This window comes from Antechinus flavipes, chromosome 4 (assembly GCF_016432865.1).
Source record: "Antechinus flavipes isolate AdamAnt ecotype Samford, QLD, Australia chromosome 4, AdamAnt_v2, whole genome shotgun sequence".
Classification (NCBI taxonomy): Eukaryota; Metazoa; Chordata; class Mammalia; order Dasyuromorphia; family Dasyuridae; genus Antechinus; species Antechinus flavipes.
Window position 1 is genome coordinate 391,030,130 of NC_067401.1, and position 26,266 is coordinate 391,056,395.

At 31.8% G+C, this 26,266-nt stretch overlaps 1 long non-coding RNA gene across 1 annotated transcript in view; it reads left to right on the forward strand.

Annotated features, from left to right (window-relative positions):
- Positions 1-7,845, forward strand: part of LOC127562752 (uncharacterized) — a 73,755-nt gene extending 65,910 nt beyond the window's left edge. The window contains exon 3 of the long non-coding RNA XR_007953808.1: positions 7,779-7,845. This is a non-coding gene — a long non-coding RNA (uncharacterized LOC127562752). The remainder of the gene's footprint in view (positions 1-7,778) is intronic.
- Positions 7,846-26,266: the final 18,421 nt, after the last annotated feature.

A 26,266-nucleotide genomic window follows, 5' to 3' on the forward strand; every position in this document is an offset into this window, starting at 1 on the left:
ATGCCTTGGATAAATCCAGCTTTGTGTCCAAAGAACTGGACTATCATTTTTTACATATTCATATACAAATGAGCAACTGACTATGAGTGTCCTGGATTTCTCATTCTCTTTATTTGGTGCAAATGTTTCATTCTTAAAGTCAAACAAAAGTTTTTCACTTTTTTTCTATCTTCTTCTGAAAAGAATATTTAAAATAAAACATTATATAGATCCCAGAGACTGGTATTTGTGAATGAAAATTGTTCTTTTGTCATTTAAATAGAATATCTTCATTTCTCCATTAAGAATACTGATATATAATGTCTTCTTATATTAAGTCTGTTTGTTAATATGGTGATACAAATCCCCATTGGGCCTGATTCCAGACTATAGAAATCTCTATCCTAATTCTACCAGTAATACCTATGTTACAACAAGCTCTCATTAGTGTCTGCACATTCCAAGTCTCTCAGGGTATTAATAATTATGTATGCTCTGTCTTTAGCCTGCTCATTTCAATACTTTCACATTTCTTTTTTTATTAATCATAAAACAGAAGATTTTAATGATTAGTTAAAACTTTAAAATAAAGAAAACCATCATTTTTATTTTCAAAATACTGCTGGCAACTATACAAAATATTTGAAAATGTAAGCAATAGGTAAAAACTAGGGGAAATGGATAGTTTTATATGCATAATTTCATAATATAATATGAATAGGCATGATTCATACTGCTATATTTATATTGTACTACTGTATGTTATGCAAGTGTATGTATATATGAGTATATATATATGTGTATGTAGATAGATAATACTGCTATATGCTTTATATTTCCTTGCTTGAGCTTATTGAGCTAAAATAATTCTTTAAATACTCTTGTTATATGAAGATAGCATGCATTGAGGCATAGTGGAAAAAGAGCTAGCCTCAGGCAGTTGTGGATTCAAATTCTACCTCTAATATATGCTGGCAGTGTGACTCTGAATAATGTGCCCAGCTGCTTCCTTCATCTGGGGGTTTGCTATACCAGTGAAATCGTAAGTTCCTCTCCCTACTCTATTTCTTCATAATGTTTTCCTTCCAGAATTCAAACAGTGGCACAATTACATTTTTAAAATATATTTGTCAGAATATTTATTTATACTTTACCAAAATATTTGGCTAGTATTTATTCCTATTTGTGAATAGTTTTCTTCTTACATGACTAGAATTTATTTTGTGGTCTAATAAAGCAATTGAGCACAAAGAATTCTTCCAATCAATGGACAAATGGTGGTTATCAGTTATCTCATCAGCCCAAGAAGTGCATTGCAAAAGTATTCATAATGTCCATTTATCATTAAATATAGTCATGTTAGTGATGGCTGCCATTTAATTACCATAAGATTCTTCTAAAAACCAATGGATTTGTAGGAATGTGAATCAACTCTTAACCTTATAACTAAGACATTGTTCTATCTCATACTGCCAAACAATGATATGCTGCATCAAAATTCACAATTATTTCTAAAATGATAATATTCATAAGCATATGTTCTAATAACTTCCTTTAACAGTTGAGTTGTGATTTGTAGGTATCTGATGGGAGTCTAGGGGAAACTAAATGGCAAAAAGCTATATGCCAGTTCTACAGGGAAACAACTCATTGCTTTGTATTAATCGGGACTTTCAGAGCTTAAGAGAAGGCAATCTATATAACTGTTCATTTTTTTTTTTCTAAAAAATGATGTTGTGGTTTGCTTACCTATCTTATATTACAAGATAGTGATGAGTAAGAGCGGCAGTGCATTACCATCAGAGGCAGTCATTTTCCTGCTGCTTTAAAAAGAAAAAAAAATAATTTTCATTCACATTAAAGTCAATTTCCTGAGTACATTGTCTCCAAGTGGCTCTGTACTTTAGTACATCTCAATCGAAGATCCCTTCATTTCCAGTTCTGGCCCATTTTCCATTGTTGTGGTTACTTGGAAAAAATTTATGCCAGATGTGCCAACCAGCTACTTTTTGACATTCAGAGTCCATTGACTTTGGGATGTTGATGGAATTTTCAAATTCACACTTCCATAGAACTCTATAGAATCCCTGACCTTTAGAGCTTTTTCTCCCTCTTTTTGCAAAGTCCTTGATCTGTTTGATCCATGTAGGAGAGACTTCCTAGTAATTTCCTTACCAAATTTCACACACCATCCTTGTAAGCCAGATTAACATTTTGTGAATAAATAAACAGTCTGTGGTTCAGATTGAAGGGTACACATGGGTTACACAACATGTGAATTACCAAGAAATGCAATACTGTACAGTGAAACCTGTTAATTACAGTCTGTAAAAGGACTTTTTAGTGAGCTATTCACACAGATGGCCGCTGCAGGGTATAGCAGAAAAAAAAAAAAAAAAAAAAGAGAAAAAAACTGCCTTCAAAGGCAGCTTCTTTGTTCCTCAATTTCTTGATTACTTGTATAACCACATAAAAGTATCCTGTAATTTATTTCTTACTGACTTGTCTCTTGTTCTCATAAAGCATTTTTCTTGATGGTGAGTTTATTCCAGTTACTTAAAAAAATCTGCCCTTTCTCCTTATTTTAGGAATATTCCTAGTTTTCTTTTCCTAAGGGAAGATTTTACTTAGGTAGTTCGCAGTAGACTTATTTAGGTGCCTTTCAGGTTCACTCTAAACGTGTCCACTTAGCACTGGAAAAATAACATGATTGAACCTTAAGCTGTTGAGGAGTTAAGATTTTATTTTAATCTGAAGCTGTGACTGCGTCTACATATGGAATTTCTTGTCCAAAAACTCCCTATACTGATATAAACAGCTCAGCTCCTCGACATCGTGATAGAGAGTTTATGAGAGAATAAATAAATTGTCTGTGATTACATACCTAGCTAAATTATATTAAAGGAAGGACAAAGACATTCTGATTCTCAGGTTGACCTCTATCTGCTAAACCTCTCTTTTGTTATAAAGTCTGCCAAACAGTGATAGGCTATGGATTTCTATTTAACACTTTTCCCAGAACATAGTTGGCTTCAGTAAGTGCTTTTTCATTCATTCATTCATCCAGTCATCCATTCATTCATTCATCTATACATGTTGGGCAAATCACAACCTATTAATATCTTAGTTTTCTAATATATAAAATAAGGAATCTGTAACCTTGATTTATAGGACATTTGGAATATTTTTGAATATGAATCTACATTTGTGTTTGGTGATGAATTTAAGGTAGACATGTTAATTGTAGCCTTTTGTAGAAAGTATTGCTTGAATTTTTCTTACAAGTATAACATATGGCATTAATCTATTGACCAAGTTGGCCTATGTATGTAGGAAAGAAACCCTAGTTTCTTTAGAAAGTTCTCTTAGTCATTTTCATGCTATTATGTGAAAGGCTCAGAACTGGAGGAATCTTGCAAGTCTTCTCACTGAAGCCCTCATGTTATAGATGGGAATACTGGGGAATAGAGAAATTAGGAAATTTGCCAAAGCTCATATAGGTCATAAGCAAAAGAGTTGGGAGATATACTTATTTTTTTTCTTTTAGTTTTAATCCCATCTTTAAAAGTAATTTATTTTGCCAGATTTTTCCCCTAAATCTTCTATATCACCTTGTAAATAATTACTAGAAATTTACTAAGCAGGTCATATTCTTTGAAATATGATGAATAAAATAATAACCTTAACATTAATTTGGCATAAATTTGTATTCATCATGAAAGAGTTTTTATATTCAAAGACCTGCTACATGTTTATTAATCAATAGATGGGTTATTTATAATTTTCTAGATTCAACATCTGCTCTAGATTATGCAATGGTTCTTCATGAAGTATCTGGCTGTGAAATTTTACAATTGGAATTATAATTATACAAGTAAACAAAGAGAAAAAACAGTACAAAAGAAAATCATTGACTGGATGTGCAAATGAATTGTGTATTGTTCCTTTTTTCAATAATTTGGTTCAAACTATGACATTTTCAAAACACCTATGGATTTTCCTACTATTATCTCATTATCACAGAAATGTCCTTGATTCAGCTCTACTTCTCCATCAACATACATGTTAAGTTGCTGATAAGCTTGGATCCAAGATTCGTCCCATAAAACATTACCCTTTGAAATGCATCACTTTACATAAAGAATCCTTTGTGTAGGGACCAAATGAAAGAGAAATTTCCTATAGATAGTAAAGTTCTCCTGATGCTGCTGTTTGCAGATGGTACTGTGCTGACCACATCAAGACTCAAAATCACACTATCAGAATTAGGAGGGTCCTCCAGGGCTCTCTAAAATCACCTATACCTGAAAAAGAATCTCAACTACAATATAACCAATAGGTAATAATTAAGCATTAGCTCATTAGCTTTAGAATTGTCCATTTATGAAATCCTTTAAAGGTTTCAAAGTGCTTTCCAGTAATTGAAGGTATAATGATAGTGGTAAGCACTAAATTTTGAATCAGACTAGAAAATTCCAGACCCTTGTTCTGCTAATTTCAACTTGGATAACTTGCTAAACAAGTCATTTAACCTTATCTTGTAAAACTGTTTCATTTAGCCTTTGTAGATCTCAGTTTTCCCATCTCTAAAATGAAGAAATTGGTCCAGATGACTTTTAAGATCCTTTTTATCTCAAACCATTTCATTCTATTATCTTATGAACCCACTTTGTGTGCTAGCATACAATATCTAGCATAGTGTTTTACGTGTAGTTGATGCTTACCAAAAATTTTTCAATTCATTTTTTGTATTAAAATGATGTTCTATATCTTGCTGCATGGAGGAAATTTGAAACTCACTTGGAAAAATGTTAATGTACAGATTGTGACTGTAGTAGCTTTTAATTTTTTTTTCCCCAAGTGCCACCATTTTAACTGGCTAAAATGTCTACCATCCATCAGGAAGTTAATTCCATTTGCTTTTAAACCATTTCTCATTACTGAAACACTTGAATGTTGGGTGTCCTAATTAATAGCTATTTTATACTCCAGGCACTTGAATCATTTGCCAGGGCTATAATCACATACCTACCTAAAGACTCAAGATCTCAGACAATGGGTCCTTCAAGCTATCAGCTTCAGCTAAAACTCTTAGTGACACAGATTTTCTGGCTCTGATTTACTTGCTGAATCCTTCTCTGGAGGACTGCCCATTTGGAGACAATACACACTCTCCTGAGGGTAGATTATTTGCTTCAGTTGTTGGCCACATCACCTGAAAGCTGTCACTTGAGCAAAGGGAGACACCTAAGAGGCCATTTAAAGAAAAAAAACAATAACAACCCCCCAAAAATCACAATCAGCCTCTTAAAGTTACATCTGGTGTCTTTCATCCTAGACAAAGTTGAGAATCAATTTACACAAGAGTCTTGATTCTGTACTCCTCAGTCAGGCAAAGCTCGAGAATAAATGGGCTCTTGCTTACTTAGGTCAAGATTGTCCACTCAGGCTTTCAAGACAATTTAAGGAAGGGATTAAAATCTACTCTCCTAATACTTAGCAGCTTGCTGAATCAAAAATGGATGGCTACTCCTTAGAGATGTTGTAGAGATTTCTATTATGGTATGGATTAGATTAGATGTCAGATTAGATCTACTCTAACAGGAGTTTCTGTGACTCTTTATTATGCTATGAAACTGTTCTTATTTTCAAAAAAATGGAAATTTATTGGTAATGTGGGTTACTTGATCAACTGCTTCTAAGTCAAATAATTATATAATAATTAGAAACAAAAACATACTATAGTATGCCTGCTGTTTTCCAAATACTTTTTAATAATTTTATGAAATTGATTTTGTTATGACAAATGTAAATTCTCTACAATGAACATCCCACATAAATGTAAATATCTCTTTTCATCTGTTTCTAATAAAGAAAAATGTATGGAGGGTAATTAACGTCTCAGTTTACATATTTGAGTCTTCTACTAGTGAGGGGTGTGACAAAATCAATTTCTTGTCACAGAACTGGAAATATGGGAAAGGCATCTAGTAGCTGGACCGAGTATTTTGTTAACTGGTATCTGGAAAAGCTATCTTCTTGTTTTCTGGGTTCTGACAGAACAAATGAGACTTTCTAAATAATCCCAGAGAAATGCTGATGATGTGCCTCTTAAAATTTTGTATGAATTCTTATTTGGAGGTATGACTTCCCATTCTATTTTTTTTTTTTTGAGTGAGAACTCTTAAAATGCTCAGTGATTGTAGAAAAAGCTAAGCAGGGAGTAGAAATTCAGAAATAACAAATTCAACTCAGCTTACTTTGTTCAGTCTATTAACTAAATATTCTTGATAAGAATTTGTAGCTTGTTGAATAACTGACTTTTTAAATGGCATTGTAAAGTTATCTTTTTATATTTCATTAGGAGGTTATCTTATCTTACCTTTGTGTGCAGAATCTTAATGACAATATCATAGGGGAAAAGATGCATGGTGATCATCTAGTTCAGTTCTTAAACTTATTTTATTCACCTCTTTGGAGGTTTATAAATGTACTAGACCCTTTTTCAGTTTTTTAAATGTTTAAAATAAAATACCTAGACAAAGGAAACTATTAAAATATTCAAAAAATCAAATTCACGGGCCACAGATTATGAATTTCTAATCTAGCCCAAGTATTTTTACATGTAAAGAAAATGGGGATAAAAAAGTTAATATTATAATTTGGCAAACATATCTAATAAATTTGACTACTGTGTGCAAGATTCTGGAATGGGATAATTTAATTTTCAGTACCTATTAATTTGTCCTCCTTAGAACTGTCCTATATTTCTTAATTCTTAATATACTCTTAAAATTAAAAAAAATTATGCAAGAACATGAAAAAGTATATTGTAATAAATGGATATCAAGTCATCATATATATTACACTAAGATTAATGTACCACCTCTGAGACTCTGTATCCATAGACAAATCACATAATCTCTCAGTGCCTTAGGCAAATAAGTCATAGAAGAGCTGCCAATCAGCACTGGTTTAAAAAAAAAAGTTTACATCAGCCCACATATACAATATAATATTCAATTTAGAAAGTAGAATAACAAATTGTAGTGGGTCTAGAGAAAGGTCAGCAGGATGACAAATGAACTGAAAACTATATACATATATCCCACTGATTGAAGGAACAAGGGATGTTAAAGGAGAAAATTCAAGTTTCTTGAAGATTGAAAAGGTTGTTATGTAGAAGAAAGATTAGAGCTGTTTTACTTAAACTCTAATGGGAAGCCAGGAAGCAGGTAGTGTTTTCAATAGAACACAAGACTTGAGTTCAAATTTTGCCTCAGACACTCCTAGTTGTATGGCCGAGGAGCATATCATTTAACTTGATGATTCAGTTTCCCAAAATAAAAATAACAATAGAATCTACCTAGCAGGGTTCTTGTGAGGATCAAATAATAAATACAATATTGCCTGATACATATCAGATGCCATATAAATCCTTGTTTCCCTTTCCCCATTGAATGGAAATTTACTTTCAACATAATAGAGAAATTTCCAGGAATTAGAGTTGTTCAAAAGAGGATCTGTCTCTGATGATAGAGTTCTCCATCTCTAGACATCTTAAGTGAAGAAAAGGTGACAACTTGTCAAGTATACTGTAAATGGGATTCTTATTTGGGTAATTTGACTAGATGATCTCCAGATCCTTTACAACTCTGAAGTTTTCTGATTCTGTGGTAGTTCTTTGTCACATCTCCAAATTCCACCCTCCATTTACACAGTAATTTCTAATATAAAAATAATTTGAAGGGATTTTCTAGCACTGGTATAGAAACTAACAAGATTTCCATCTGTTTTAGTCCCCTCAGGTCAAGAAAGGAAAAAGAAAGAAAGAAAGAAGAAGAGAAAAGGAGGAAGAGGAAGAAAGATAAGTAAAGGGGATAGGGGTCTGTGTTTGGTATTATTTTGGCATAGAAATTACATTGGAGACCTATTTTCTTCTAAGGGAATGGGAAAGAGGGGGAAAGTGAAGAGGAGTGGTATAAATAAAAAGGCATTATTTCATGAGTCATGACCAAAGAAGTGCTAGCCTCTTTCTATATATGACATTGCTGCGATCACACTCATCAGAAGGAAGTGTGAAGTTTTAGACTTTTCTTTGCTTTAAATGAATTTGTAGGAAATGAAAAGAAAGAAGAAATTCAGATGAGTAAAATAAACATGATATATTATTTGATATTTGGAAGCACCAAATTGTCATTTCATGATGATCATGATAATTAATTTGCTTATATAATTCACATACCATTTTAACATTTACAAAGTACATATTTCATACTCTAGGAATTGCTGGAATTAGTCTAGGGTTTAGCTATTTTAAGGCCCCAGGTTGTTTATTCAACCAATGGCATTATTCCCTTCTTAATCCAATCAAAATTGGTGTTCACACTTCATAACAGGATCAGAATATAGACTCATCTTTAGAGTTAGTTTGACACCTCATTAGCATCTTGTGATTACCTGGGGGAAGTGGAGATTCTCTATCTTACATATTAACTCAATTTTTAAAAAATGTGTCAAAGCTTGGTATATCTAGGAGAAAAAGAAACAAATCAAGAATAATCATTTTGAAAAGTTGAAAGAAATCTTTTAGAATGACATGATGAAACAGGAGATTAAAGAGGAAGAAAAAAGATTTTTTAAAAAAGAAATAAACCAAAACCTTGTATTCTAGTCTTGTTTCTAACATAAAACTGACTATGTGATCTCAGACCAGATATGTACATTATATAGGCCTCAATTTCATCTTCAGAAATTGAGAATTAAATTAAATGTTCTCTTAAATTGCTATGAAATTCTAATATTTTATGATAGTTTGACCATAATCCCTCTGATTATTCTAGTATATTACCCCTAAAATTAAGATGAGCTTTTTTTTATTTCTTGCTAGACCAATATTCTTAAAAATTAGAAGAAATGTGTCCTCATGATCTTAAGATCTATTGAGTTCTTATAACTTTTTTTGGATCAAATTCTTATATATCCATAATAATATTAATTTTATTCCTCCTAAAATGTATCATTCTACAAATTTCTCTATTTCTGGTAATGATAAAATTTCCCCCACCTTTTACCCTTATTAAGGACCTAATTTTCTTTTTCTTAGCATTATACAATAGTCTATTAATTGATTAAAGGTATGGTAATCAATTAATAGACTATTATACCTTTAATCTTTCTTTTCTCTCATCCATCCTGCACCAAATCACTCTCCTTCAAACACCGTATTACTATTATATCACCATTATTATCTCTATTTGGAAATTTTCAATGACTCCCTATTATAACTAGGATAAAGTATAAAATCATCAGTATGATTTTTACAAACTTTTTCAGTATTTCCCGTCTCATATTACTGCCTCTTGAATATAGCCATGTTCTAGTGATACTAGCTTCCTAACAATTTTCTGAAGTTACATCACATTTTCACATATATTTCTTTGCACAAATGTTCTGGAATGAACTGTCATTTTTAATAGGTGACCATTAATAGCTAGGTGAATCAGAAAGGTTTTCATATCTTAGGGAGATGTATATTGTATCTTCCCAGGAGATTTAAACTCCTAAGGGCAGAAATTATTACTTGTTTTGTCTTGGAACAGGCTTTGCACATAGTGGATGCTTAATAAATGTTTTTTGAATTCAATTTGTTGAGTAAATTCTAAAGTGAAATGATTGTTGAATTGCTATAGTGTAGCTAAGTGGTAATTATCTTAATCTCTGCCACTTTGATTCCTGGTGATTCAATTTCAATGACTTAAAATTGTTTGTTAAAGTCTCTTTAATGTTGCTTTCCTCTCTCCATTTCTGATTTAACATACATTTGTTTGTTTCTTTATGTATAGTTCACCTCAATGCTTATTTCCTTAGTCCATAAATAATGTCATTTTCTTTTTCCTCTTGCTTTCCAAAGGATTACTTTCCCTCTCTAAAATTCAAGTAAGATTAAGAAGTAGAATGTTATATTCTAATCATTTTAATATGAATACAGGAATATGTGCATTATAAAAATAATGGCTCCATTGCACATACTCAAAACTGGTATCAGGGTAACAGCTAGATGGCACAGTGGATGGAGCACCCGCCCTGAAGTCAGGAGCACCTGAGCTCAAATCTGGCCTCGGACACTGAACACTTCCTAGCTGTGTGACCCTGGGCAAGCATCTTAACCCCAATTACCTCAGCTTAAAAAAAAAAAGTAGTATCAGTTTTCATAAACAAAAAGATGGGAGCAAAATTAAATAAGTTGTTATCAGTATACTAGATAAATAGTTTAAAAGTTTAGACATGTATTCTTTAGGATTCTTTCCTGACTAAAAGGCCAGCATGTATCTTGAGGACAGTTGGTACATATAATAAAATCCATAAGGGATCAACATTTAAATTCAACTAATAAGTTATATCTATAGTACTGATGAATAGACCTCCAGTAAGTTGCAGTGGGATATGTTAACTTTCCATGTCCAGTCTCCTTATATTTGTATTATTTGAAGACAAGCCATACTCCAAAAAGGACATTAGAAATACAAAAAACATTTTTATTATTTATAAAGATGACATTGAAAAGTATGCATTTGATTGCAAAATGGATGTATTAGCTAATAGAACACTTAAGCACTTCTGCTGATCTACCATGGACTTCTCTAGAAGCCACATAATTACAAAGTCAGTTGAGGCTTGAATCTTAGAGCTGCCCATTGCAGAGTATAAAGGACATAATTTTAACTCCACTAAAGTAACTGCCTCTTTCTACCACTAAATACATTTGTATTAATGTTCTTTTCACTGTAATCTAGGTGCCCAATCTCAGGAAAGACAGATGTTTCAATAGCCCCAAATCACTTCTGCCTTCACCATATATTTTCTCTGACATACATATATCATCTCTGGTCTGTCTACAAAAATGTCCATTTGTTAGGATGGCATTCTTCCCATTTAGAAATCATTTTTGCTTCCTTTCATTAAGACATAGATTATAAATAAGGTTGGATTTAGATAGACATTGGATTTAGTAGGATGGGGGAGGGCAAGAAAAATCACAACCCCACTACCAGGAATGTGTACCATTTGAGATTACAGGCAATAATATTTTTTTTTTGAAAATGCAGCTACTACATTATCAATGTGTTTAGATAGATTTGTCTTTTTAGAAGATCAGGAAAAATACTATTTATTCTTTGGAAGTTTAAGCTTTCAAACTTCATAAATTTCATCAGGGTTTCAGGGTACACTGTATTGTGAACCCCAAAGCAGCTACAAGTCTAGAAAGTGTAAATATATATATATATAATCTAATGTTCCTTTTTATCTTACATGAAAGTTCCTGTAATTATCTCCATGATATGTTGATATGTTTTAGTCTTCAAAACACTGAAACATGTAAACAGCTGAGGAATTCTATCAAAGCAAGGCTCCTAAAATGTTTGCACACACATAACAAAAAATGATAGGGGAAAATCAGTAAGCCAATAAGAATTTATTAAGTGTATTAAGCATTGAAAAATCAAGTTTGACCATATCATGAAGCTCTTCTCCATTACTATAATGACAAAAAATTGAAATCCTCTGACATGTGGGAAGAAAAGATCCTCCTTTCAAGCAACTTCCTCAATTGCAAAACTTGAATCTATTTACATCTTATATCTATTTTTTTCTTTTCCACAAAATACCTTAAAGAAAAAAAATTATGTTTTAGAAGGGCACATTATTTACAAGCATATATTATTATATTAGAAAACATCTGTTCTGAATTTTGCTGCATGCTAAGCATATTTTTATCTTAGTATTCCCAGAATAAACCTGATTACTAAGATGAAGCCACCTATTATTTTTATATTTCCTGCTGCCCAATCCAGGAAGGCATCTTTGGTATTGGTACTCTTGAAATACTCTTCCATTAATGGAATATCAGTTTTAACTAAAATAAAAGTTGTGTTAAAAACAGCAGGAAAACTGACCCCCTTCCCACCTCCTGCCCCTCTGCCTCAGGTCATTCCCCACAGTGGAAAGGAAAGCTTATATAATAAGATCTGTGTCCTACACAGCAGTTGTTAGCTGTTTGTGGCTAATTAGTTACTCAGGGGAAACCATAATAATTTTCAATAGTGCCCCAAAATGTTTAGATTGACTTTTCTGTTTATAGTACCTTACTGGAAAAGGTGTAGTAAATCAGCAGGGTTATGGAAAGATCTTTAATGATGTTAATATGCTTTAGGGGCTCCATTAAAAATGTGGCTACATAATATCTGTACATCAACTTGGCTTGTGCTTTTAAAAGAAAATGTTTTAGTATACACTTAGGTAATGCTCCTCTAATAAAGGGTGGGGTGGAGTGGAAAGAATAAGTCAATTTTGAGCTCAAAGTCTTCATTTACTAGAGTAGTTAGTATCCCCCCTTTCTTCTCCCATTAACATTTTTAAATTTACTACAAAATAGAAGATCGAAAAATACTCAAATTTATTGCCATAGCTGTCCCCTAAATGACAGGATTTCTCTTCCCATCTCTTTATATAAATTGTGTTTTTTATGGTGGTAATTTTGGAAATCAATTGTGGAAAAAGTATGTCAAAGTATTCAAAAACATTAACAAATCTTTATTGTTATTATTATTTAAAATAGTGGTTTAATCCTTCTGTGACTAAATGATATCAGGGAGGTAAAGGAAAAAAGAGTTGTTTGGGATTCAGTTTCCACATCAATAAAATGAAAGTGAGACACTAAAGAACTTCTAAAGTGCTTGCCATCTCTAAGTCTCTGATTCTATGCAGTTATAAATCAGGATATTCTGGGCTCAAGTTTGCTCTCTGCCCCAGGCATCCCAATTACAGATGAGTTGCAAAAAGCATTTCTACACTGGGATTTCCCTGTCTTGATGAAAACTGGAAGTTCCCTACACTAATAAAAGCCTGGGTCTTCTGTCTGCCCCCAAATACATTTTAGTTAGCATTCTAGATAAGTGTCTAATTAATACATTATGAAGATTACTCCATACTTTTATCCAATTTTATTGCAGAACTTTTGGACTATTATATGTGTTTCTTTTTGAGAAGCATAAACACAAAGTAATATCCAGAAATTAACGGCAGCTACAAATAGTATAAGAACCTATGATCACAATATTCTTATACGATTCCCCATTCCTTCATCCTTCTCCCCATTACCTTCCAAAACCTCTTTAAAAAGAAGAGAAAAGGTAATTAATAAAAAAACAAAAATGTTCCGCATAAAAGGCAATGCCAAACAGATTGTCTGACAATGGAAAGAATATCAATTTTCCAGACACTGATATAACTTAATTATACAAAAGCAGCAGGAAGACTGGAAAAGAAATACAGCAACATGAGCTCTGTTGAGGTAATTTTGTTCCTTTTGTTCCTTTTTATTTAAAATTTTTAAAAAAATCTTTCTTATCTAAGAATTTAGGAAACTTAAGAAAGCCAGAGTGAAGTTTTCCCAAGGATTATTATAATACACTAGCATTTTTACTGTTTTGTGTTGTTACTATTATTGCCCCCTGAAGAACATACTATAGGCACTTCCATAGCAGGTATGTTGGGAGATATACAGGGTTTGTCTAAAAAGTGACGTGACTGATTTGGAGACAAACAACTAGAATAGAATAGATCTTTGTAATGTTCACCTTTCCCAGTTCACCATATACCCTAGAATTTCAGGGATAAAAAGTTCTGGCTGACTGTTGTCCATTTCAGAATAGTCACCCTGGGAGATGGCACTCATTCCAGTGATAGTCATTTTAATGAAACTTTCCTACTTCCTTGAAATTTTAAATCCTTTCTATGGCTCTTTTATTTGAGAGTAGATTTGAAAATTTTGTAAATATCCAAAGTATTTACAACCCTTTCTCTTGCTTAAAGTGGGAGAAGAAACAAGTTGTGTAATACTATTTTGAATGGTGGGGAGGAATGGAGAGAGTATATATCTGTGTTTTCATTGGCACAAGAAATTCTTGGTGAGGAAATTCCCTCTTATAGTTTTAGACAATTGCCTGTGGCACTGAGAGATTAAGCTACTTGCCAGCTGTGACAAAGTCAGTATGTATCAGAAGCATAACTTGGGCCCAGGTCATCATGACCTTGAATCCAGCCTGCTATTGACTTACTCAACATTGCCTTTCCACTATTTAAAACAACATAATTTGAAAGTAGGACTAGAAATTCAGGTGACTGATTTATGTGAGTGTGTGGGGCCTTTGACCTAAAAATCTGGTAGCAATGTTTTATGATTATTCTTTTCTAAATAATCAGTATCTCACCCAATTCAATTCAATGCTCATTTATTAAGCACTCTGCTGGCTACTTTGGTAGGTAATAGGATTTCAAAGACCCAAAATTGAACTTTTGTCTCTTATTCTTTACTGGGGGGGAAACAACATCTACACAGATAAATATATATATATATATATACCAAAGTAACTGGGGATGGGGAAGGTGATGATGATGATAGGAATGGTAATTAACAAATGAGACAGTTAGGAAAGGCCTTTGAGATTGGACTTATCCATGCTCACCGAGATCTGGGATCCTATAAAGGTAATTGGTTTCTTTCCCAGTTCAAAAGAATTGAGGTGGTTGAGTTGAAAAACCAAAGAAAACATGATTTATTTGTTTCTAACAATGTCAAGTAGAGTGGATAATTGTTGGTGTGTAGGCATCATCTTATATAGGTAGAGCTGAATAGAGGAAGTGTTGCTTAGAAAAGAAACTTTACAGAAAGATATTGAACCTTGAAAACATAATTTCATGTTCTTTTCTCTTTGAAATGTATTATGTTCATAGCATCAATGACAATTCTGGAAGGGACATAAACAACTATGTAATCCAATTTTCTCATTTTACAAATAAGGAAACTGAGGCTAAGAAATGTGTTGTGATTTGCTTAAAATGACACAGGTCTTCTGCCCTGGTTAGATCATATCCTGGACATTTTATTCAGTACTGGGCATCTCATTTAAAAAGAAGATTGATAAATTGGAGAGTATTCAAAGAAGAGCAACCCAGATGGTGAAAGATGTATAGATAGCTGCATATGAAAATTGGCCAAAGGAACTGGGTATGATTAGTTTGGAGAAAAGAAAATTTAAGGGAGATGTGATCTATGTCTTAAAGTATGATGTGTTCTCTTTCAAATTAAGTTGGATCATGATTTGGAGCAGAAAGTTTAAAAATTTAATAAAAACAACCAACTTTTGCTCCATCTTTTTTTGTCCCTCATGATGGACAATTTTTGTTCCTCATCATAAGTCTTAATGGTAATTTTCTTCTATCTTGAATGTTCTTCAAATATGAGCCTAGGCTATTAACAAGGGAAGAGAGATTTATTTCTTCTTGGGTAGTCTATGGATTTGGTTTTATAGGTTGAAGGTGAAAACACTAGAGATTCACATTACGCTTGTATGATAAATTCATTTATATTTCCAGTTCTCTAAATCAATGTGAATAATAAACTATTTGTAATTTTTTAAGCTCAGGATTAGGTCATAGGATTTAGAGGTAGAAGAGACTTTAAATGTGATTGAACCAACCGCATAATATTACAGGAAAAAAAAAATGAATCTTTGGGAGGAAGTGGCTTGCTAGTAAGTATTGAAGGCAGAATAGAAACATAAATTTAGAGTTGAAAGGAATATTGCAGATGCCCCCAAATAAAAGAAGGATAGATCAGGAAACAGAATACACCTCAGATGTCATCTAATCAAACTCTCTTCATTTTACTAAAAAGGAAATAGACCCAGAGAGGCTGATTGCCTTGGAATAGGTCACATGGGGTGTAAGTAGCAGAACTGGTACTCCTAAACTGATTCCATCTATACATCCCATACAACACTTGCTCCCTATTTGTTTGGTTCAGAAATATACATGAATTCATGTATGTAGAGTTTGGATTGCCAAGAATGTAAGATCTTATGATCTCATAAGTATTATTAGGCTCTTCATCTGGAATAATCTTAATAATTTTCTCCGGTACTGTGTACTTTATTCTTCATTGAAAAGCAGTCACCTTGAGTGGGAATGTTGCAGCTGTTTAACAGCTGCCCTGCAACACTAAATATCAGTTTGAAGACAGGAAACTAGACAGAATAGTATATCCAATTAGAATTTCATGGGGAGATGGAGAAGAATATTAGTAAGCACCTTGGTTGGAAATTGTTCAGAAAATTCTCTGGTTCTACTTTAGAATGCAAAATAAATAAGGCCCAAGTATATTCGGTGACAAGAAGATGAGAACAATCCTATTCCAAAACTTAGATGAAGTGATTGTTACTCCCTCAAAGTCCTAATAATATATAGATGGATAATGATGTCCATAAAGTCTATAAAGGGATGTCCAATATATTTTTGAAAAATCTAAAATATGGTGTAACTAGATTTTTATGTATCTGTAACCCAAACACAGTGTATGTGGCTTTATACATGAAAGATTTCCTGTAAAATGTTTCTCTACTATATTGAATTTTAATAAATCAAATTATGGGTAGACAGGCAACATGAAATAGAGGAAAGAATGCTGAAATTGGAATCTGAAGATAGAAGTTTTTCTATTGGCTCTCAGCTGTATTTGTAGGGAAGACACAATTTTTTTTTAATCTTAATTTTCTCATTTACAAAATGAGCAGAATAATATTTGCATTGCTTACCTCTGGGTTTTGTGAGGAAAGAACTTTATAAGCCTTTTAAGATCTAAAGAATGTCTCTGAGTTGTCAGCATCATCATTCTTTTGCCATGATAATTTCGGAGGCAACACCACATCTTGGGCAAATGTGTTTTCCTGTTTTGTGCCTTGCCTAATTTAAATAATCTGATACTCAATTGCCTGCACTCAATTTTATAATCCTTCACTAAATTTAAGTTTGGTTTCTTTCTTTCTGATAAATACATCATGTTCCATAAAGAAGTACTTAAGAAGTTAATTCTTCTCTTCAACATATTTATAAATTAAAATAACTTTCATATGAATAAACTCTAAAATAGTAAACATATGAATATACAAATAAACTCTAATTTTTAATGAATATAAAACTCCATTTGTTTTTCCTAAATGGAGACATACCTATGCAGGTAATTTACTGTAGCTATTGTTTTGGGAGGAGGAAAAAAGATTATTGTCTAAGAGAAGCATTTAAAAAATATCTTTTTTTTTAAAAAGTCTGGATTTGATAAGGTGCATTCTTGAGCTTATGTCACTCTAAAACTATTCCATGAATGAAATCTTTGTTGTTTTGTTTTCCTCTCCCTGGTTACAATTTAAATGTTTTAAACAGTACTATGACCTTATTGTTCAAAGTAAAATTAGATTTCCAAAAATAGAAGGAAAATTGCTATGATGAAGCAGGTTTACCATGTGTTGAATAATTTCTATTAGATTTTTTTTTTATCAATAAAACATAAATAACCACAGGTATACAAAAATTATCATTAGTTATTGAATACAATGATAATTCTTTTAATACTATGTTTTCTCAATGCCTTTGTCTCCATTTTTTTGCTCACTGTTCTCTATACCTTTTTAGGAATAATTAAAATACATGTCTGTAACATATTTCTTAATATATGCTTCTCACTTGTAATGGCTCTTCTAAGAGTTAACTTTTTTTAGAGGTCTAGACCTATGAAATCATTGGTATAGGGAGGAAAGTACACCATCATTACAGATTGAGGAAGTTAAATGACTTGTCCAAAGTCAGATTGCTAGGAAATAGGACATGACATTAGAGGTTCCTGGCTCCAATTCTCAATGTTTATATTCTGTACCATGTTGCCTTTCTGAGACCTACAGGGAACTCTTATCATGCATTATTGTGTATTTTAATTATCTGTGTAATCCCAAATAGACTATAGAGAGGTATTGTTTAATATTTTTATCTTCTGCAGCACCTACCATAGTGCTCTACAAAGATAGATATACTTATTACAATTCTGTCCAGTTGCATCACGGAAATAATATAAATCCTGGTAAATTTAGGGGTATAAAATACCAATGTCTAATTTTAAAATGGCTGTATATTTAAATTTAGTTCCATAAATAACCAGAAGGCTACTTGAAATTCTATTTCTACTTCAGAATGGCTGCCATATTGTGAAGGGTAGGAGGGAAGATGAGGTAATCATGGGTGGGTGAGTTAAAATGCAGATGTTATTGGGCTTAGCTACTGCCTAGGATATTAAAAGTCTTGCTTCCTTTATGTTATCACTTAAATTGTCTAATTCCATTCAGGTGGAAAAGTGGTCCAATTAAATCTTTCATATTAAAATTTGAAACCTAGAAGAATATCATCAAGAACTTTCATATTATAACTGTTAGTAACTATTTCCATGGCTTTAATGTCTTCTAGGCTCCAGGATTCTTTTCTTATTTTTTTTTCCCTTTTACCAAAAAGCCTTCTTTGTGACCTCTGAATTCATTTTCAGAAATTGTGCTTATGAAGTTAGAACCATCTAGAAGCCCAAAGTAAAAACCTGTAGCACAGACTGATGTGAAAAAAAAAATTGCATTTGCTGTTCTATTGATTGAAGGAATAGATGCTCATATAAGTCTGAAAACTGAGATACATTCATACTTTCTCTCATAAATAGTAAAGTATTCCAATAATGTAGCTAAGGAGGAATTTAGTCCAAAAAGGTGGGGAGGATAGGAGTATAAGTAGCATGTTGAATTAGTTATTTCCTTTGAATTGAAAATAGAAAATAAATGAGTGTTGTCTATATTTTTTAAAAAAGGTTGAAAAATTATGTGTCACTGTATAAATAGGTAACATAATTTGCATCATAATTGATAATTCACATTGTTTTACATGCACATGTAGAAATTACTGTGTATTTATGAACATGAATTTTAAGATTTTCTTCACTGAAAATATAAAATATCAAGGGAAAAAAGTCAGACTTTTTTAGGCCTAATTTATGTAATTTATGCTTAAGGAGATAACATATTCCTCTCCTATTTATATGGCACTCTTAGTCACTGTAATTAATCATCATTTAAAAAAAAGCTACATTGCAGGTGAGATTATGTTAATACACTTAAAACTGTAGTTAACAGAAATTACTGAATCCTAAGCTCTTTCACTGTCCACTACTGCACTGATGCTATTCGTGATCTGTTGATAGGAAGGCAGAAATTTAGTTCTACACAGAAACTCAAATGAAGAATCAAGATTATTATGTGTAATGCTAATTAGTGATATGAAGTGGACTTTTCTTTTAAGAGAAAACTTTGAAGGAGCCTTGCAAAACTCTTTGGCGTCAAGAAACTTCTCATTTTATTACTGTAATTTAAGTGTCCTTTTTCTTGAGGGGAAAAAAAAAAAACAACAACGTTTAACATTTGTAATTTTTTTTTCCTTTTTCATTTCAATCCTGTGATCTGTAAAAATGTTATTGAATAACTTTCTATTGTCATTAGAACATTGACTTACCTTTTGTTTTATTTTGTCTTGTTAAAACAGTTTTGAAAAAGAAAGGTCTGATGTGAGTAGTTACTTTATAATTTGCCTATAAAACAGTTTTCCCACATAACATTTTATTTACAGACAATAAACTAAAATGTCTTTGGGCAATATCAGTTCATTTATGGTTCCAGGCAGACATATAACAATATATCTTTTTTTCTCTTTATTTCAGGAAGTTTCCACACCACATGATGCAGTCCTAAAATGAGTTTTAAATCTATCAACAAGCATTTATTAAGTACCTAACTGAATAGAAATCTTTGAAATAATTGAGAAATTGATGTAGGTAATTTTGAAAATACATGGTTTTTATTTATGTCTTTAAACATGGTATGTTATTCCTAGAACCAAAAATATAAAAGATTATTTGTTTTCTTTTTTTAAAAAAAAAATTAGAACTGTGTCTGGCATCCATTCAACATTTCAAGGGTAAGAAAATATATTTGTGATGGAAACATCCTCAGACAATAGTGCTTCCCCAAGATCCTGAGTAAGTTATGGAACTTAAGACTTCACAGCTTAAGGTTATAAATTTAATTACATTTATGTAGACTTCGCTGCTCTGTAATAAGAGTGACAAACCCTGAATCTATATGCCTTTTAAAAGCATTTTGATAACTGTATTTCAGTATATTTGGTTTCCTTTATAATACTACTTATTTTATTTTTACAACATTATTCAAAAAAGGGACATAAATTTCACGATTCACAAAAAAAAAAAAGGTTTAAAAAACCACATGCTCAATAGAAAAAAAGTGCTTTGGTAGGGTCAATTATCAATTCAAAATTTGAAGAAATTAAATTAAATAATTGGGGGGAATTCCATTGATATAAATGTAAATTATTATTATTATTATTAGTGTTACTGTTAAATATAATCTACCAAAAGATTTTCTTAAAGTAACCTCTCTAAATATAGGTCTATTTTGTTTATGAACTTTACATAAAGCATTCTTGTCTTATATCACTAAAAACAATTTATAAACTCTAACCAGAAAACAATATATTTGCCAAGTAGCAAAAGTGGTGTGACAAAAATTCCTGGTAATACAGAGAACAAATGAATAATCAGAAATTATTGAACAAACCATCCCAAAATACTGTGCTATTTATATTGGTTTTATTAACTAATATATTTTTAAATCTGTACCCATACCCATAAATTCTATACCCATGCCTATTCATATATATCATATATTCATATATAATTCAAATATACCTATTCATATGTTATAAATATATAAAATAGACCTTACATTAATGAGAATGTTATAATGTTTGATATCATGTGGAAAAATGTTCTCTGTGTAAAACATAGTACCAACTTAATGTCAATAATAATTATTATAAAATGTAACATTTCAGGAAGACAGTTTAAATCTCTTTGGTTTTTACTTAGCTTTAAACTCATTATCATTTACTTAATTGAATCAAATATGGCTTTTAAGTGAAAAAGGAAATATTAGCAAACATCTTACTGATTAACTTCATATACATAGAAGACATCAAACTTTGTGATTCTACTAGGGAGAAAGATATTAATCAACTCTTTAACCTTGTATTTAAAAAAACATCTTATTTGGGAAGTATTCTAACAAAATTAATGGATTAATTTATTAATATTGCCTTTAATGATACACCTATATGTTACGCCATATTGTTGTTTATTTAGCATTTAGTATTATTAATTTATTAGTAGAAAACAAGTCCTTCTCACTAAGACAGTTACAGAGAAATTAACATTTTCTCTCTAAAAGGAGTAGAGTTTGAGCACATGAGAAAAACTTTTGGAATAAGCACACAACACATTGCTAACCTGATTACAGGTATAAACAAGTGAATTTTTTTCGATCATAACTGAAAATCATTTATCTCCAGTTGTAATGGTCACGTAAAATAGCTCAAATCCACATGTGGAATTACAAATTCATATTAACTTAGTCAATAATGATTTGCAAAAAATCATTAAACTAATCACTAAATCATAGATTATCCGTGGAAACAGAGGGATTTCTGCTGACAATTCAATACCAATTTATTGCAAACAGAAATTACAGAAGGGAAATCCTTCACAAGCTCTGAATTTGTAATCAACATAGATTATACAAGGGAACATACAATTATCTACCACATTACTTCATGCTGAAAAAATTTGTCACCTGCTAAATACCTAGCAAAGGCTTGACTTAATGACCAGTTTTATGTCAGAAGTTTGATATCTTTACATGGACCAATAAATGGCCAATCTTTATTCTGCAAAAGTAGATCTCAAAAATTTCTGGAGAATTAAACTAATAAACTCTCTTGCCTACTGAATTAAGAAGCACAAATACAATGTTCAGGAATGATCTATAAGATCATAAGAACAATGTTTGTAATAGACGTCACCATATCTAATACTCATAATATAACATATACTACATGGAATGAAATGTTTTTTTTTTAAATCATGAAACATAATAGAGTAGATCAAAATTGTGTGGAGACAGAATAAGTTCTTGTTGATATGGGATGAGATGAATTTATGATATGGATGATAATCTCTGTTGTCCTGCTATAGGAATTGTACCAAAGATTCTTTCTTTGAGACCAATAATAACATATTTATTATTAGTACAATAATATGTTATTTTAGTCATCTGTGTAAGAGTTCCTAGAATATTAAATATAAAAGAATGATAGCAGGATAATTACTTGTCTCAGGATCTCATCTATCAGAATCTTGTCAAGAATACTTAGAATAAGATGATGATAATGATAATAATAATAACTATAATAATAATAGTGGACATAGCATTTTAAATTTTCCAAAGCACTTTCCATACAGCATCTTATTTGATCCACATACTAACCATATGAAATATAGTTCATTTCAAAGTACTTTATAAGAAATAATATTAAACAAATATAAGGGAGTGAAAATTATTCTCTAGAAAGTTATATAAAATTCTGCTGCTAATTTCATATATTCTTTCTTTTCCTCTTTCTTTCTCTTTCTTTTCCTTCTTCCTTCCTTTTTCTTCTAGACAAACTTCCTCATATACAAAGATGGAATAGGTTTTTGAGATCTTTCTGTTCAATTCATATTTTACAGATGAGAAAATTGAATATCAGAAAGGCTGAAGTAATTTGTCCAAAATTACACAGGTATATTAGTATCAGGGACAGAATTTGAATTTTTTTAGTTCAGTGCTTCAGTGTTTCTATTAAATTGATAACTACTATCCCAGACCTTCCAAAAAGCATCCACTGTATTACTATTATGAAATTTAGCTAGTTAAAAAAAATCCCCAAATTTACCATGAAAACCTATAAAGAAGACAATAAATTCTGTAGGGAAACAATACAACTTAAATGAAATATTTTTGAATTGTTTATTGTCATTTGGGGAGCAAAGAGCACTCATTTCCTTTAATTATTCTATTAGCAAGGTATATAAAATATAATATCCATGCATTTTAATATATTTGAGGTTGTTAGAATTGCAAGGTTTCCTCTGAGTTCTGTGCTGTTTTGGCTACTATTATTTTGGTTTGATTTATTTATGACAATGATGATAATACTACCAATAATAACATAATAATAAATTTACAAATATCTTTAAGGTTTGCAAAATGCTTCACAAATACCTCATTTTATCTTCACATACACACAAACACAAACACAAAACCTTGGAGATAAGCACTATTATCATTCCTTTTTAGCAGATGAGGAAATTGAGGTAGATCAGAATTGAATTCAGGTGGTCTGACTCCAGAACCAATGATTTCTGTTTTGTTTATTTGGTTGTTTTGTTTTGTTTTTACTATATCACACTGTTTGCAATTAATTTTAATTCAGTCAGCATTTATTAAGGTGCTACTGTGTTCCAGGTACTATGCTAGGTAGATTCTGGGGATACAAAAACTATCTCTGCCTGGGGGAAAGGGGATGGTGGGAAGAAACAACAGTACATAAATCCATTTAATATAAATATGGAATTTCTAAAGAGGGGAGTCTGAGTAAATCAGTAAATGTTTCTTATAGGTGTCAGCACTTGAGTTTGTATTTCCCTGCTTACTTTTTGTGGTCAAGTAAAAAGAAAAAATGATAAAGGAAGAAAGATATCCAGTAACAAAGGCATTTAAAAAAAATGCGACTTGTTTCACTATTTTAGTTTAAATTTTTTCACTTGAGTGAAATTGAAATCCATTCATGGCTGTATTACATCCAATACACATTTAAATTAGTCAATTAAAAGTAAAGAAAGGTTTGACTGTGACAAGATATTTGTTTGTTTGTTTATCTGTCCAATTCAACAAGCAAATCTTCAATCTAGGTCATGCCATCACAAAGAGGAAGGGATTGGAGCCTGACATTGAGATGCTCTATTTCACACACTTGCCCTCTGGAAGGACTGGCAAAGGCAGTCACTTAAATTAAGTACAGGTCATCAGACAAGATAGTTAATCTATTCCTGAGACAGACAACTTCCACAGCTCAAATCCCCATGGCCTTTACAGAGATACAATGAACTACTTCCTCCTGTACCTCTGTCAGTTCATGTTAGGCTCCTGCTTTTTTTTTTTTTTTAAGTGATATTTCATGTATTCTGTAACTTTCTTGCTCAAAGCAAGGAGAGTGCTTTGGTTTATTTATGACCTGCTAACATTAAGCAAAACAAAATGAGTTCCCATCAGCCTGAAGATAAGAAATAAAACTTAAAATTATTCTGACATTTTTAGCAAACCAAGCTAAAGGCTTACCCAGCTTAGGGGGACAAAATTAAGTAATTAAAAAAAAAATAAAAAAGACATGGATGTATGATTGACCCATTGAAATTGGTTACCTGGATTCTAGGGTACTTGTGCTACATCTAGTATACCACCATACTAATTTTAACTAAATGAACAGTGTTTTTTCCCTAATTTTTTAATGTTTCTAGGATTTCTTTGATGTGGGTACTCCCTCCAATAGTACCCAACCATGACTCTTAACCTTTGTTATTCTTATTTGTACCCTTCAATAAATCTTCTATATCCATCAAATGTGTTGAGCTATAGCCAATCTTGTGAAGTCTTCCTCTAGGTTATCTAACATTATATAAATGCCAGTGAAATAATTGCACTGTCCTTTTATTATTCTTTGCTCTAGTTCTTAGTTTGAAGACATCCTTTTCTGAAGAGTTGGGATAAAAATAGAAAAATGAGAAAATCTCTCTATTTCTAGGATAATATCCTTTATATGAATAATTTATTTGAGAAAAATGGAAAAACATTTTTGGATAGAGAAGAAATATTTTTCATTGAGCTGAATTTCAGCATTTTAAAAGATGAATGTATATCACTTAAAATATCTACAGAATTCCCCATCTTAAAGAATCCAATGTGAAAACTAAGGTCTTGTAAAAGGAAAGTTATTTAGACAATAAGCATTTACTAAGCATTAACTTCAAGCAAGGGACCTTGCAAAGTGCTGAAGATACAAAAAAAGAGAAGCACGAGTCCTTGTCCTCAGGGAACTCACAGTCTAATGGGTAAGAAAACAGAAAACAAATAGGAAATAATTAGCAGAAATACTTGAATTAAGAGGGATTAGTAAAGGCTGCCAATAGAAAAGATTTTAGCTGGGACTTAAAGGAAGCCAAACCATAAGGAAGTGGAGATGAGGAGGAAAGAGCATTCCAAACATGGGGAGCAGACCGACAAAGTGGTGGGAAGTCCAGATGGAGTATTTTGTGGAACATCAAGAAGGTCAGTATCACTGGGGGAGGAATAAGGTATAAGAAGACTGGAAATATGGAGAGGGGCAGGTTATGAAGGATTTTGAATGCCAGAGGATCTTCTATTTGATCCTGGAGGTGAAAGGGAGCCCATAGAGTTTGTTACATATTTAGGTGACATGGTCAGAAAGTAATAGGACTAAATATGATAATAGGATGCATGTACAGATATTTAGAAATATACATAAAGAAAAGAATTACAGTAATTTCTCACTGCCGAAAAAGTGAAAAAAGTGTCTACCTACCTTGTCAGGAATTTCCCAGTTCCCATTGTAATTACCAATGTAATTACGGATCTACTCCCTGCTTTTCTTCAGATCCCTAAATATGAGTAATCCAGTATCCTATAGTTTATCCTTGGAGTTCCTTATAGGCTAAATGGAAGTAGAACATTCCACATATTATAAATCATATAGAAACATAATTTTATTGATGGATAGCACCATTGAAGTCATATAATGCAACCCCTTTTGTTACACTAAAACCATAAGAGATTAAGTGAGTTGCCCAGAGATACTCTAGTAATAAGTGACAAAATTATTTGGAGTTAATTCTTCTTATTCCAAATTCAGCACTTTTCATTGTACCAAATGAGAATAAATTGTGACTCCATCTAAGTCTTGAGCATTCAGAGCATCTCTTTAATTTTATAATTTTTGCGATTGCAGAGAATTATAAACAACCTAAAAATATCTATATTTCCAACATGCCATAAACTCTCCTTTCTTTAGGTCTCCAAGACATGTAGCTTCAAATCCCACTTGGGACACTAACTGTATGGCTCAAGGGAAGTTATTTAACCTCTCTATGCCTCAATTTGCTCCTCTGTAAAATGGGGATAATTAAACCTGTCATTGTAAGGCTCTATCTTAAAGAGATCTGGAAGCATTAAATCACTTATGGTTAGAGATTGCCATGTATTATTAGTATTGTTCACAGAAATAAGGAACATTTTCTGTTTTAACATTTTCATTTTGTTTGCTTATGTCAATCATACTTTCCTGTTACTTTAAGTGGCAGACTCATTTATGTGTCTGTGACAGACCACTTATAATATGA